The sequence below is a fragment of the Agelaius tricolor genome, unplaced genomic scaffold (genome assembly GCF_023055355.1).
Source record: "Agelaius tricolor isolate 1412-34295 unplaced genomic scaffold, bAgeTri1.0.p SCAF_3, whole genome shotgun sequence".
Taxonomy (NCBI): Eukaryota; Metazoa; Chordata; class Aves; order Passeriformes; family Icteridae; genus Agelaius; species Agelaius tricolor.
In genome coordinates, this window is record NW_027269263.1 from 6796411 (window position 1) to 6809650 (window position 13240).

The 13240-nt window shown below is 38.9% G+C and overlaps 2 long non-coding RNA genes across 2 annotated transcripts; both read right to left on the bottom strand.

Moving 5' to 3' along the window:
* Window positions 1-1930: 1930 nt before the first annotated feature.
* LOC139587773 (uncharacterized) lies at window positions 1931-2601 on the bottom strand. The gene is made up of 2 exons (XR_011678485.1): window positions 2324-2601; window positions 1931-2199 (listed from the first exon to the last, which is right to left on the bottom strand). It is a non-coding gene; the product is annotated as an uncharacterized lncRNA (long non-coding RNA).
* An 8938-nt stretch (window positions 2602-11539) lies between these two features.
* Window positions 11540-13212, bottom strand: LOC139587771 (uncharacterized). The gene is made up of 3 exons (XR_011678480.1): window positions 12606-13212; window positions 12172-12319; window positions 11540-11978 (listed from the first exon to the last, which is right to left on the bottom strand). It is a non-coding gene; the product is annotated as an uncharacterized lncRNA (long non-coding RNA).
* Between the last annotated feature and the right edge of the window lie 28 nt (window positions 13213-13240).

Genomic DNA, 13240 nt, shown 5'->3' on the forward strand with positions numbered 1-13240 from the left:
TCATCCTTTTCCCTCTCCTCTCTTGCATCTCAGAAAAAAAAAAAAAAGGTAACTTTTGCTTTTCTTACCTGCACAGGCAGTTATTAAAATTAAGCACTTGCACAAAAGTTTGTTGGTTAGCTTGCAATTAAGGGACACACACAAACACACAAGGCTATAGGTGAGAGATATAACATAAGACAACGTGAAAAGACAAAGGAAGAAGTAATAACAATTTCTGGTTCTATGGATGGCCTTTATCAAGCTTAGGGGGTTTTGCTAAAATTCTAGTCATCTTGGAAAAAGAAGTTACTATTTTCACGGTCAAGCCACTTCTCTATGAAACAGCAAGATGAAGTTTCGAGGAGGCATTTGAAATTGGAGATCATAATAAATATTATTTACAGAAAAGGAGCATAATAACATGTTGTCATCAGGAAACAGAATAATGAAATACTGTTCTCAAGAAACATCAAGTTCAGACAAATCTATAGCAACTGAAAAACTTAACTAGTAACATTTCTCACTTTCTAATATATCCAAAGAGAGAATATTTAAATAAAAAAACCAAAAAAGCTGATACATTAAAAAAGATCACAAACACATTCTAGAAATTAAGATAGTTGTCACAATAAACACCCACCTCACTTACTTTTTGCTCTTACTCACTGTTAGTCACTTGTCTGTAGGCTGGTACACTTCTATGGAAATGAACTGCTAATGGGCTGTAAGCACAGATGGTGTAAATCATCATTGCTCAACTCACACTTCAGTTGCTATCCTAATTTATACTATCTGAGAATGGCTTTGTGTGTTCATGTTTTGTTTGTGGCCAATGATGAATCAGAAGTAAAATGTATTTGCGTTTATTATGAGGGCAGGAGAAAACGTATGAGGTCTTTGACAATTCATAGCCTCTTTTTAACTGCTTGAGTACTTCAAATTATGTGGGATATAGTAATTACCAGCTTTAAATAAATTTTAGACTTCCTGTTTTTCTAATAATAAATATTTTCTTAGGAATACCAAGGATATGATAAAAAAAGTACAGCATTCATAAAATGCTTTAAAGTTGTGATATGTGAAATGTCATCTGGCTCAATATAAACCATTAAGTACAAAGTTACTGTCTTGACAGCATGCTAAAGTGAGCTCACAACCAAGAAAATAGTTTAAAAGTCTCATGTAGGAAGAGAATATACAACCTGTGGTAATGAAGACCAGATTATTTATGTTTATTTATTTTAAAGTACTTTATTTTCAAGATATGTACACAGGAAAGGAAATCTTCAGACAGTTTTAGAATCTTTAGCATTTCTTGTAATACATTTTGTTGTTTCTGCCAACTTTTAACATCTCTTGACACTTACAGGTATCCTAAACTTTGTGGATTTGATACACTGCTGTTTATTTAATTCTAAAGTGCAGTTTGGGTCTTGCAGTAATATGCCAGTGAAACTCCATTGTTATTCAAATGGATTGTGAAATAGATTTAGATTCCATGGGGTCATTAAAATGTACTTAATCGATAAAAAAAAACCTAATAGGAAAAAAGAAAAGACAGACAAACCCGTACTGGACATGAAAAATAAACTTGAGTTATAAAAGGGGAAAGAAAACGAAGTTAATTACAATTTGTTGTTGCTGTGGGAAAGAAGGGCATGAGCACCACAGTGACCTGCATTTATAAGCTCTCATTCATATAAACTTTTAAGTGGATAACACCCAGAACATCAATATTTTGGCCTAACAGTAATAACATTCTTAGGATAAAAGACTGTTAGCTCTGAACAGAGTCTTATTTTGTTGAATGCACTGGTCAGAAAATTGTCAGTCTGAGATTAGCTAAATTGTCAACCATAGAGAGCAGAGTTTGTTGAGAAAGTCAGGTGAAAATATCAGGTTACAGAGAAAAGAAGCATGTGAAAATTTCAGAGCGTGTCTTTCTTTCTTGTTTTTTTTTTTTTTAGATGTAAGGTGGAGGTGAGGTGAAGGACTGCTGGTTTATTTTTATATTGCCTCCTTGACTACCCTTCCATGGTCAGGAACAAGCTGGCTTCTGTGTGTTAGCTATGGGTAGAAGTCTTTTAGTTCTGCAGAGGAGTTGAAAATCTTGCAAGAGCATATCTGCTTCAAAGCAGTTTGCCATTTGTTCCCCTTGTAGCCAGGGAAGAATCATGATTGTATTAAAAATGTTTAAAACCCTGGTTTACATTCAGCCTGCAAAAAGAAGGGGAGAAGATCAATGAAGGTGAAGCACAGGGCTACAAATATAATGTTTTATTTTCTTTGTGAAGGTCTGCCTCAGACTTCTCATGACTTATTTGAAGCTGCTTGTGCTTACCTCAGATATAAATTTGGCTTGTTGACTCTCCAGTCACTAAAAATTGTTTCAATCCATTGATGAAATGATGATGAGTTCCAGATAAAGTTAAGCTGAAGAATGTGCCTCTTCATGACCATTTAAAAATCTGAATGGGATATTATAAAATCAAATAGGGCAGAAGGTTTTTTAAGAGGGGGAATTTCAAGTAGAGGATGTGACTTTCCAAGACATTTTTTCTCAGCAGCTGTGAAAGCTCAGAAGAACTTCCTAGACAGGAACATATGAGGACACAGTCTTTTGTGAGCCAGTCAGTGGAGACATTTGTGGGAAAATGGTGGATGCAACTTGAGTTCCAGAATATAAAAGGAAAAAGAAGCCCCTGTTAGGAGAGCCTGTCTAATTACTAAGTTGCAGAAATTATATGTTTATTCATCTGTTATTTTGTAGTAGGACCTACAATTAAATGATGTCAGCCACAGTTTAAGAAAAATGGCTATTATAACTGATGATTCATTGAAAATACCTTCTTACCATCTAATGCCAGCAGGACAGCAGGCTGCAGTTGCACTAATGCTGAAAGCTGAAAAAAGAGCAAGGTTCTCCTTTGGTTAACAGCATGTGAGCAAAGGCTTCAGCCACAGGAGAGGAGATGGCAAAATAGGAACAAGGCTGCCCAGCAAGTGGTAGGGAAAGAGTGAACCAACATCTGTCAGTGGCATGGGTGTAGAGAGCTTGGGAAGGTGCCTTGGCTGAGCCCATCTATCAGGTGATGTTCTGCCTCACAATTTCCTGCCCTCAGCTTCTTACTGTGTGGTCCTGACCCTTCCCTTTCTGTGGATCTGGCACCGTTATAATGCAACATGAGCCAGTCCTTCTTGCCAATCCAGCAGAATTAGAGTGAGTTACTCTTTTTGTCAGTCATTCAGTTGACATCTGTTGTCTGACAACAGAGAAAAGCTCTTTAGAATGAGAGTGGTCAAACACTGCAACAGGCGCCTAGAGAGGCTTCCCCCTCCTTGGAGATAGTTAGTGCTGGAACAGACAGGGTCCTCAGCCACCTGGTCTAACTTTGGAGCTGGACTGAATGTTAGCTTGGCTCTGCTGGGAACAGGGAGTTAGACCAGCTGGCCTCCAGAGGCCCCTTCCAACCTGATTTGTTAGAGGGGGCACTCATGATTCCTGTATCTTTTATTTATTATTTATTATTATTTATTATTTTACATTGAGAAATCTTAGTGCATCAGTGTCCCTGGCTGAAGCTTTATCTGTCAAACATCAGGACAGTCCTGTCACTATTATGAAATTTCAGTGCAGGAATTTCTGTGTTTAAATTGTTGTGAGCAAAGGGATTTCAAGAGGAAGTCAGTTCTTTTCAAATATAGATGCTGTAAGGTTAATCCTATTATTGCTAAACCAAATATTCTAAAGTCAGGTTATTGAAGATGAATTTATGCTGTAAAAATTACTAAAGTAACATGTACACAAAGTTTACAAGCAAGCTTAACTTTATGTTAAAGAGACTGCAATAACCATACAATAATACACAATGTATTTTAACTGATTCATCTCAGTGGGTGTTAAAAACATACTCAGATCCTGTCTCTGCCTCTCTGAGGCATGCCTGTGATGCAGTAAGGCTTGTAGATTTTATAGGACAGATAAAAGTTGTTGTTGTGCTTAGCAATTGGATACTTTTATGGTAGCAAATCACATTTACATCCATAGGGAGGATTTTTTACATTGGTAAAGGTGTGAAAAAAGGCCCAGAACTAAAATGAGTCAAGGCCATATATAAGTAATTTAAGGAATGAAGGTTTAAAATCCTTCAACAACAACAACACTACCAAAGTCCTTAGTAACAAATGGAAAGGCAAATATATCTTCAAAAAAACCCAGAGTCTTATTCTGAATTACATACCTCACTCTCCATGGCTGTTCATAAGCGGACAATGTAGCTGCACAGGGTATATTTACTTCCAGTTAAATGTTTCTCAACACTTCTAGAGTGATGCAAAAGGGCTGTATTGTATTAGTTTCTTCTCAGTTGTGCAGCCAGATTGTGAAATGTATAAGCCAAAACATACAAAGACTAAGAAACAAAGCCATCTGGATTGTTTATGAATGATTTGTTATGTCAAGGAGCTTTATAGTTTTTTAATAATTTTTAACTTTAATAATTTTTTTCATTTATTTTTGCAGACTGCCAGCACTACAGAATCAGGGACATCTGTCTTTTCTGCAATCCATAAGGCACTTTTTTTTTTTCCAGTGGTTTACACAGGTATGCTCAAGTAGTTTGAGATTCTTGTCTTTCAATCAGACTTTTCAGCAGGTATGTGCTTCCTAATGGCACTTCCATGTATTTTGATGGGAACACAGCTATAGAATGCACATTGTGTTCAGAGAGGATGGCAAACCACACTGTACATTGTCTGACACCAGGGATTTGGACCAGAGAGGTGCTGGACAGATCATGCATGATTACCCCACAGTGCCCACCAGACACATGTGTTGCAGATAAATTTGCCTCAGGGTACTTGCGTGCAAAGATTGTGTCTGCCCGGTGAGAATCTGTACCACACTGATAGTGAGGGCAACCTGTCTGGCACTATGTGTTCTTTGCTGAGAGTTTTCTGTATTCACAGGGAGTTGTTCCAGGAATGTACACAGCAGCACTTTTCTGGGATTCCCTGTGAGTTCCTGTCTCACAGGATGCCCTGTGACACATCCATTAAAAGTCGTAATCTGCTGCCAAAACTGATGAAAATCATCAGGAATTGAGGCAGATGGGACTTCCAGTGTAACTCAGAAATTCCAGTTTCACTCCTTGAATTGATGTGTAGGACATCAGTCACCAACCTAAGTTGTGAATCAACCATTCGTTCTTGAAACTAGGAATTAAAAAATAATTTTTGTTTGGGCTTCATTTTGAAAATCCCAGTTGTCTCTGAAACATGCTGGGTCTAATCAGGTTTAGAGCAATTTAAGATCTCATTTATCAGGTGTGGATCTGTGCTGCCTCACAGCTTCTACACTCAGTTAAAAATTATGTCTAAGTGGGAGTCAAATGCTGGCACTAGAAGGCAGGCAATTGCATCTTGGTGGTATTCAACATTTGTGAGTCCCTCTTTTTCCTGGCCAAAGCTGTGTGGAAGAGGAGATTCTGCCCATAAAGCTCCTCATGGAGCAGAGCAAATAAGAATCTTTCAGTACACAATATAGTACAAAGAGACAAAATAATCCAGTTTATTTTGGATGATTGATTAATGGGGATATTGCTCATACACCCAGTGTATGACATTTCCTATTACTTGTTCATATCATTGGAGACTTAAAGGATATAAATATTTAGGAATTTCCCAGCAGTTGGGTTGCCACATGTCTGCTGAACACATTAAAGGGGGAAAAGGGTGAGTTGTATTCCATTTATGAATGCTGTAGCTATCTGAGCAACTCTGAATAACATTTCTGACACTGTCAAGGGAAAATTTTCCACAGCAGTCTCAATACAGATTCAGCAATAAGGTCTTGTCTCCCTGACACAGCTAGACATTTAAAGGATGTTAACAAAGGCAGAGGTAGTGGGAAGGGAGTGATGGCACTGAAGGAAGTTTACAGTGCTCTGAAGCTGATGCTTCTTTCCATAAGACAAGTCACAAGAGAGCTAAAGCCTCTGTATATGCAATCAAAGTGAACATTTAGCAAGCAGCTGTCAAGCTCTGTATAAATTCATCACTTCCTTGGTTAATGTTTATACCTGGCACCGTAACAGTTAGTTAATAAATAGCTCATTTGTGTGAAGAACTGGAGATGGTAAAAACCAATAAATATCTGTAACAAACACCCATGCAAATCCCCCACCTGCATTTCTTTTTGTGAAACACCTGTTGAACTGATTGCAAAGCTATTCTGTGGCATGACATCATTCAGTTCTATGAAGTGACTACCACTGGGTCTGCTCACAGCATCTATAATTAGCTCCTTACCTCTAAGTTTCAGTGATTTGAGCAGCACAGTGATGTAAATGTTTTAAATCAGCTCCTGGAAATGCCTTTGAAACCAAGCAGCACCTAACATGGGCATCAGCACTACACATGTATGTCAGGCTTTCTCCTGCAGCTTAACCTGGGCCTTACAATTGTGGGAAATACTTGGAGAAAACTCCAGAATGTTCTGTCTGTGAACACATAGCTGTGGATCTCAAGGGATCCTGGAGAGGATGAAAGCTCTGCTTGCTCTAGGTTTACCACCCCTGAATTACCTCAGAGCATCATTTAGCATTTTTGTAGAGATATGTTCCAGTAGATAAAAGCCAGGAATGGTCTCTCATGGGGAGGGGGAGCCTCTCAGAAATTGGTAAAGCTTTAATGTCCACTGCTCCTGGGTGTGACAGCAGAACTGCTGGACACAGTGCAGGAAAGGGGCACAGACAGAACCACCCTGCACAGCCTGACCAGGAGTGGTTTGTAACACCAGACCATACATCATACATCATATTTTGTATAGTTTCTAAAACTCTAGTCTTAGTTTCCAGTTCTGAAGAGACAATACAGTCCCCAGTCACAAATTCTAACAGGAATTCATGAAGTAGAAGTCCAAAACAGACCACTTGCTTAAAAACCAGATACCTTGATTTCAGTGCTTCTGTTTCACAGAGTCTGTTTCCTTCTTCCCTTGGATCAGTCTTGTCTGACATTTGTTTAGCAGTCTGGTAAAATTCAAAAGAAAGAATAAGAATTCAGTGTGTGGTTTTTTATTATGGTCCTTTTAGATGTAGGGGAAACAAATACACACCCACCCCACCCCTGCCCTGATCTTGTACTGAAATGCTTTTTGCAAACTAGAAAGTATTTTCTAATTTTGATCTTATAATTTCAACTAATCCTTCAAATCTTCAAACAGTTGCCACAAATCAATTATGTTTTCAAGTCAGAGATAGTATGGAGCTTACAATTGTTTTGTGTCCAATATGTGCGTGTGAATGAGAAAATTAGATATTTATGTGCATTTGTAATCAATCTTCTTGGTTGTTAGATTTTTGATATGATAGTTTGAGAACTATCAGCAGTCCGACTTGCAAATTTAAATGCCATTTCTTCCAGTGGTGCCAAGATCAAAGTGAGCAGAGTTAGAGGCATATGCCTGACTGAGGAGTTTAACAGAACTTCTAAGTCTCTCATTTTAGTTGTAACCTAAATTACTCCAAATACCTGAGAAGCCATTCCAATTTGCTTTGGATTTCCAAGAGAGAGGCATAGGGGTATTTACATTCATTGTTTAAGTGTCAGTAGTACTTTTCAAGGAATCTGACAAAGCATCAGGTTGTGTAAAAGTAGAAAAAGAAATTCAAGAGTATCTTCACATTTTTAGTGGGTTGTACATGGCCCACCTGATAGGCAAATTTTTGCAAGCTCAGTGAAGTAAAATGCAAAATTTTATCAGCCTATTTTTTGAAATACATGCTTAAAAGAAACATTCTCTAAAACCAACCTACCCATGTGACTCAAACTGTGGTAGCCCCAGTCATGTTAAAAAAAGTGTTACCTGTTATTGTTCTTCCCCTTTCATCTACTTGGAGCCTTCTCTTCTCCAGGATGAACAACCCCAGCTCTCTCCAAAGGAAGGGAAAAGCTGGTGGATTTTTTTTTCAGGAGATATTGTTGGAATGGGAATGCTGGGACATGACAGGAACATTTTGGGAGCCATGAAGAAGGGAGCTGACAACAGGCTAAGGGGTAACAGTGCTTTTTGCAGTGTATTTCTGAAACAACCCACTTTTATTTCCCCTGCATGGATATAGATGGGTGAGGCAGGCAGCCTGTCACCTCCCAAGTACCTGCTGCATATTTTCCCTGTTGCAGTGAAATTCCCTGTGAATTAGTGTGTGTTATCCAGGAGTGTATCCTTCATTTACATTTATTACAAATTAATGCAACACTTTTTGCAGTGCAGATTTGATGCTGTAACTGCTGTTCACATGAGCAGTCTCATTAAATACAAACCTCATTAAACACAAATACAAGGCTCATGGGCAGCTACAGCAACACAGGAAATCCAACACACTTAAACACAGTTGCAAACCAGAAATTAGTAGGTATGATGCTGAATGAAATGGAGTGAGCAGCCCAGACCAGGGCAAAGTGCTGTATATGATGCCCCAACCCTTCACATAAGGGACAATGGCATTTCTGACAGTAGTCAAGGTCATTGTGGAAGTCCTCTGACCCAGTTACAGTGCAGAGATCCAGCTTGCCATACAAGTCCTTCAGTTTTTTCTCAGGCTGTGCAGAAACCTTGTTTATGCCCTTGGACAAGGCAACAGTATCAGACTTAGATTAGTAAATCTTTTGAATGTGAGCACAGCCTATGCCACAGAATCTGGGGCTGGACAAAAGTGTTTAAAATGATTTTCTGTCTTGTGGAAAGCAACCAAAAATGCTCTTACCAGAAAAGCCAGCTACTGACAGCAGTTTTGAGTGGCTCTAGTAGGTTTGCATATGCAGACATATTTGTTTGCGTAGGCCAAAGGGGAGTAGCATGTTGCAAAATATTTTAAGAACCCAAAAAAAAGAGACACTGAGCTGAAGTGGATTTGTAAACCTCTTGAGAATGAACAATATGCCTTTTTAGTAAACCAGTTGTGCATAGAGATCAATGTACACAATTAAAAGACTAATCCTGCTGTAAGTTCACCTCAAGTATTTCATGAATTTCACATGATCCACCCACTTTTTTTTCTGTACCTCTGCAATTACCATATCAGCAGCAATAATTCTCTGTTGTTCAAGTGCCAGATACAACATGGCTCTCACATTCCTGAACATGGCACATTGTGCTGTTCTGTTTGTTTGTTGTTTCAGAACAAGGTAAAATTTTACTCACTTGCACACCTCACTGAACTTCAACCCACTCTTTGTCATCTTCTTAATCAGTGATTTGTTTGTCTTGATCCTTGGCTCTCCGTTTCTTATATTTAGTTTAAATTTTGTATGAAATCCATGTCAATCAAATGACTTTTTGAACCACTTCTAGTTTTCCCCTCTGATCATAAGTGTGAAGTATAGGATCATCTAACTTCTTTTTCTCCCTTCCACAAGCTAGAAAATATGAAGCAGCTCCTTTCCAACTGCAGCATAAACATTTTCATGCAATATTTTAATTTACAGATACTCTTCAGCAATATAAAAGCATCATGAGCACCGTCTCAAGATTTTGCTTATGTAGTAAAGTTAGTCTGGGTAGATAAAGCAGTAACTTTCCTGCCTGTGTGTATGCACAGGACAAGAGCTGATTATTCCAAATTATCTTACTTCCAGTCCATTTTAGTTGAGAAGTACATTTGCAATAGCTGAACAGAAAGAACTCCCCTTGTAGATGTGAATTTACACATTTGCAACCACAGAAGGCGCTCATCTTGCCACAAAGAAGAATTAAGCAAATATGAGAGTAACCCCCTTATCAACATTTAATTATACAGTGTATAGGAAGCAGTTGCAGATCAGGCTTCCAATGTGCTGTGCTTTGTTCAAGCACTGAATTAGGTTTTAAAAACCATCTTTCAAAGAACGTTTGTTTTAATTTTTTTTTAATCATACCAATGAGGTGATCAATCACTGAATTTGTGATCATGTGCTGTTCATGTGTTTACCAGGTCTTCCAGGTCTTTAGCATATATAGCTGATTTCTCTAATGTAAGAAAAAAACAACAAACCAACAACAAACTGGTATATATCCTAGTTATATAAACAACAATAAGATATACAATATTAGGTAAACAAACTTTTTTGGGTCTCTCCTCAGTGACAAATACTTTAACTGGTGGGTTTAAATGACAAGTTAAAGGTGTTCTTTCTCTCAGTGTGAACAGAGTCTACAAATTGAAAGATAGAATTTCTCCTATTTCCAGAAACATTTCTTGGGTATCATAGTAAAGGATGAAGAAAAGTGCAATTTCTCTATCAGTTCCACAAAAAAAAAAACCCAAACCCCAAGGGATTGAAAGACAGGCTGTTCTTGCACTGTCGTTGCCCCATGGCAAATGAGTTAGCATCTCTATTAAAGCAATTGACATCTCAGTACATTTGGAAAACAAACAAGAGAATATCTTAGCTTTATCTTTGCCTGTGCATCCATAAATGAGCTCATCTCAAAAGCTCTGAATCTCTAAAGACTCCACAAATCTACAGTGGAGCAATTTCAGCAAAATGCTTGATACCAAAAGATTGCAAGATTTATTTTTATTTCAGGCAGGATTTCAGAGGAACAGATTTTGAATTGCCTGAATTAACACATTTACAGATCTGGGGAGAATAAACGCCCTGTCGGGATGTGTTGAAATATGAGCACACGGTGCAAAACCACCCTGTGAGTTATATCTCTTTTTTTAGTCACACTGACATAAGCAATGATTTTTTAAGCTATTGCCTGATTGCTGAACTCAATTTATTTAGCTTCCTCAAAGTCTCTCTGGATCTCAGAAGCACAACCCTTCTTTTAAAAAATATTACTGATTCCATCTGGGACCTGCCAATAGTTATTGCACAAAACAATTTGTGACAGCAAATGTAACACAAGGTAGGATTTCCTTGGTGTGCATCACTATGGTTTAAATGTTTAAACAGTTAAAATCAGTTTAAGATGTCATAATTTTATCCTCTCTCTGTGCATATATATATATAAATAATACCCAGTTCCATTCACAATTGTTCTTTCTGACAGACTCCCACTCAACTCACAAGTCCGAATTCACCCAGGAGGACAGCAGAGCCAGAGTGGAAAAGCAGAATGCAATGCTTAGTTTGAGTTGTTCCCTGCTAACATACAGAAGCTCTTAAGTGCTGAGGCAGGGAACTTGTGCTTTATCCTGGTCAGAAGCTGGGAGCTCTGCTTCTTACGTGACATAAAGCAGGATGGGTAGTGTGGGGCAATCGAGTGGGAAGGAAAGATGCAGCTATAACTTTAATTTGCTGGTTAAAAGGATTCTGGCCTTTCTGAATCAGCACCAGGTCTCTGTCTAATCTTCTTCCTCCACTCATGTTGCAACAGAGAGTTGCCTAAGTGAGCTATGTTGGCTCTTTGCCACTCAATATTTCCCTTCACCGGGGAAACCCCCAGCTGGCTTTTAAAGCCAGCTTTATGGCCCGAGGATAGTGCCAAAGGCAGGAGGAGGGCCTCACCACCCTCTGGAAGAATTTGAAGGTAAAGATGGGGGTGGGATCACAGGAGACAAGCTCATAGCAAGCCATTCCTTCCACTTTATTAGCTGATGTTTGACACATTGATCATCCCTGCTTTTTTTACTACTATTATTTCAAAGGAGAGTTGCCAGAACTGATTCATTGTGTTTGGACAAGCAAATAGGAAGCATTGTGCAAACTGCCTTGTCTTTGACAACATATAAGCTTATAGAGGAAAAAAAAAAAAAAGCTTCAGAAAGTGCTTTGTCTCTGCCATCTAGCAAGCATATCCCTCCAAGAGGAAGGTCTGTGATTCAGGGGGAAAATCCCATGACAAAGCCTTCAGCCCTAATAATTGCATGTAAAAGAGATTAAGTCATGGGAAACTCTTGCATGAATAAAAAGAAACATGCAGCAACATGAAACACGCCAAACTTCAGGTTTCACCGCCAGCTTGAAACGTGGGCCGTGCTTAAGAGCGTTGTGTCCTGGGGTACCTGTGAAAAATGCATATTTTTTATGATTGGCTTTTCACAAATATTAAAATGAATATTATATGTGTTGTGTTAGAAAGTTATGCTGTATTAATTCTCTTAAGTAGTGTGTTAAATATAGTTTTAGGTTATAACAAAATGTTAAAATAGAAACTATGCTAGGTAGGATACTTTTTTTTCTAAAGAAAGGACTCACACTGAGGTAGCAGCCACAGGACACCGAAATCTTTCAGAGAAAGAGAATTTATTGCTCCATTATCAGAAGAAACTAACAACTTCCCGCCTCGGGTAGGACGACACCATTGGGATTAGGAGGAAGAAGTTGACGATGACCAGACAGAATCCTGTATTTGAATAGAATTTATGCCTCATGTATGAAGTGTATGAATATGTAACAGGCTATTGTTTTTAAGGGTTAATCCTTTGTTAATGGGTGTCCTTTTTCGGGCTTATGCTACCCAGAAAAAGGTACCCGGACATCTGTAACTCTTTGTCTCTATTGTCTCATATTGTCCTAATTCAAATGGTCCAAATTATTATTACTCTAATTGTACTACTATTTTTATAACCATTTTATTACTATTAAACTTTTAAAATTTTAAAAACAAGTGATTGGCGTTTTTCACATACCTGTGTCCTTCCAGCGAGCACAGGGCTCATTTGGAGGCACAGACACAGGAGGATGGCCTGGATTTACCTCAGGCATTCCACAAGAGCCCTGTGCCTACATGGAAATGGGGGCAACTGGGTATTCTCCAGGAATTACACGACTGCTGCTCCACGCTTGGGGGAGCTCAGTGGTGTCCAGGTGGCCTGGAAAATTCGGCTGTGTCTTCAGGAACTCTTAGGGCAAAGCAAGGCAAAAAACAGCAGAAAACTTAAATTTGTTGTGTTATTGGTTTGGATTTTTTTCATCTAGCCCGTGCTAGGGTGGGAGCCGGCAGCCCTGGCCCCACCAGCCCCTGGTCATCTTTCCGGAGCCATTGCGGTTGCAGCAGAACAGCCGTGGAATGGTGTGAGAGATAGAGAAAACACAAACAAACAAACAAACAAATAAGCAAACAAACAAAAGCAAAAAACACCAACAAAACAACAAATTCAGTTTCGATGAGGCGGGGGAGCGCCCGGAGCCTCCTGGGAAATGTAGTTCGCCCAATCGGCGAGACGAGGACCAATTGCCGCACCACTCCTCTGCTGGGTGTGCTGGGAGTTGTAGTTTTCTCCGTCCCCGTCAGGGCGGTGGCCAATAGCGACGGGGCCAAGCA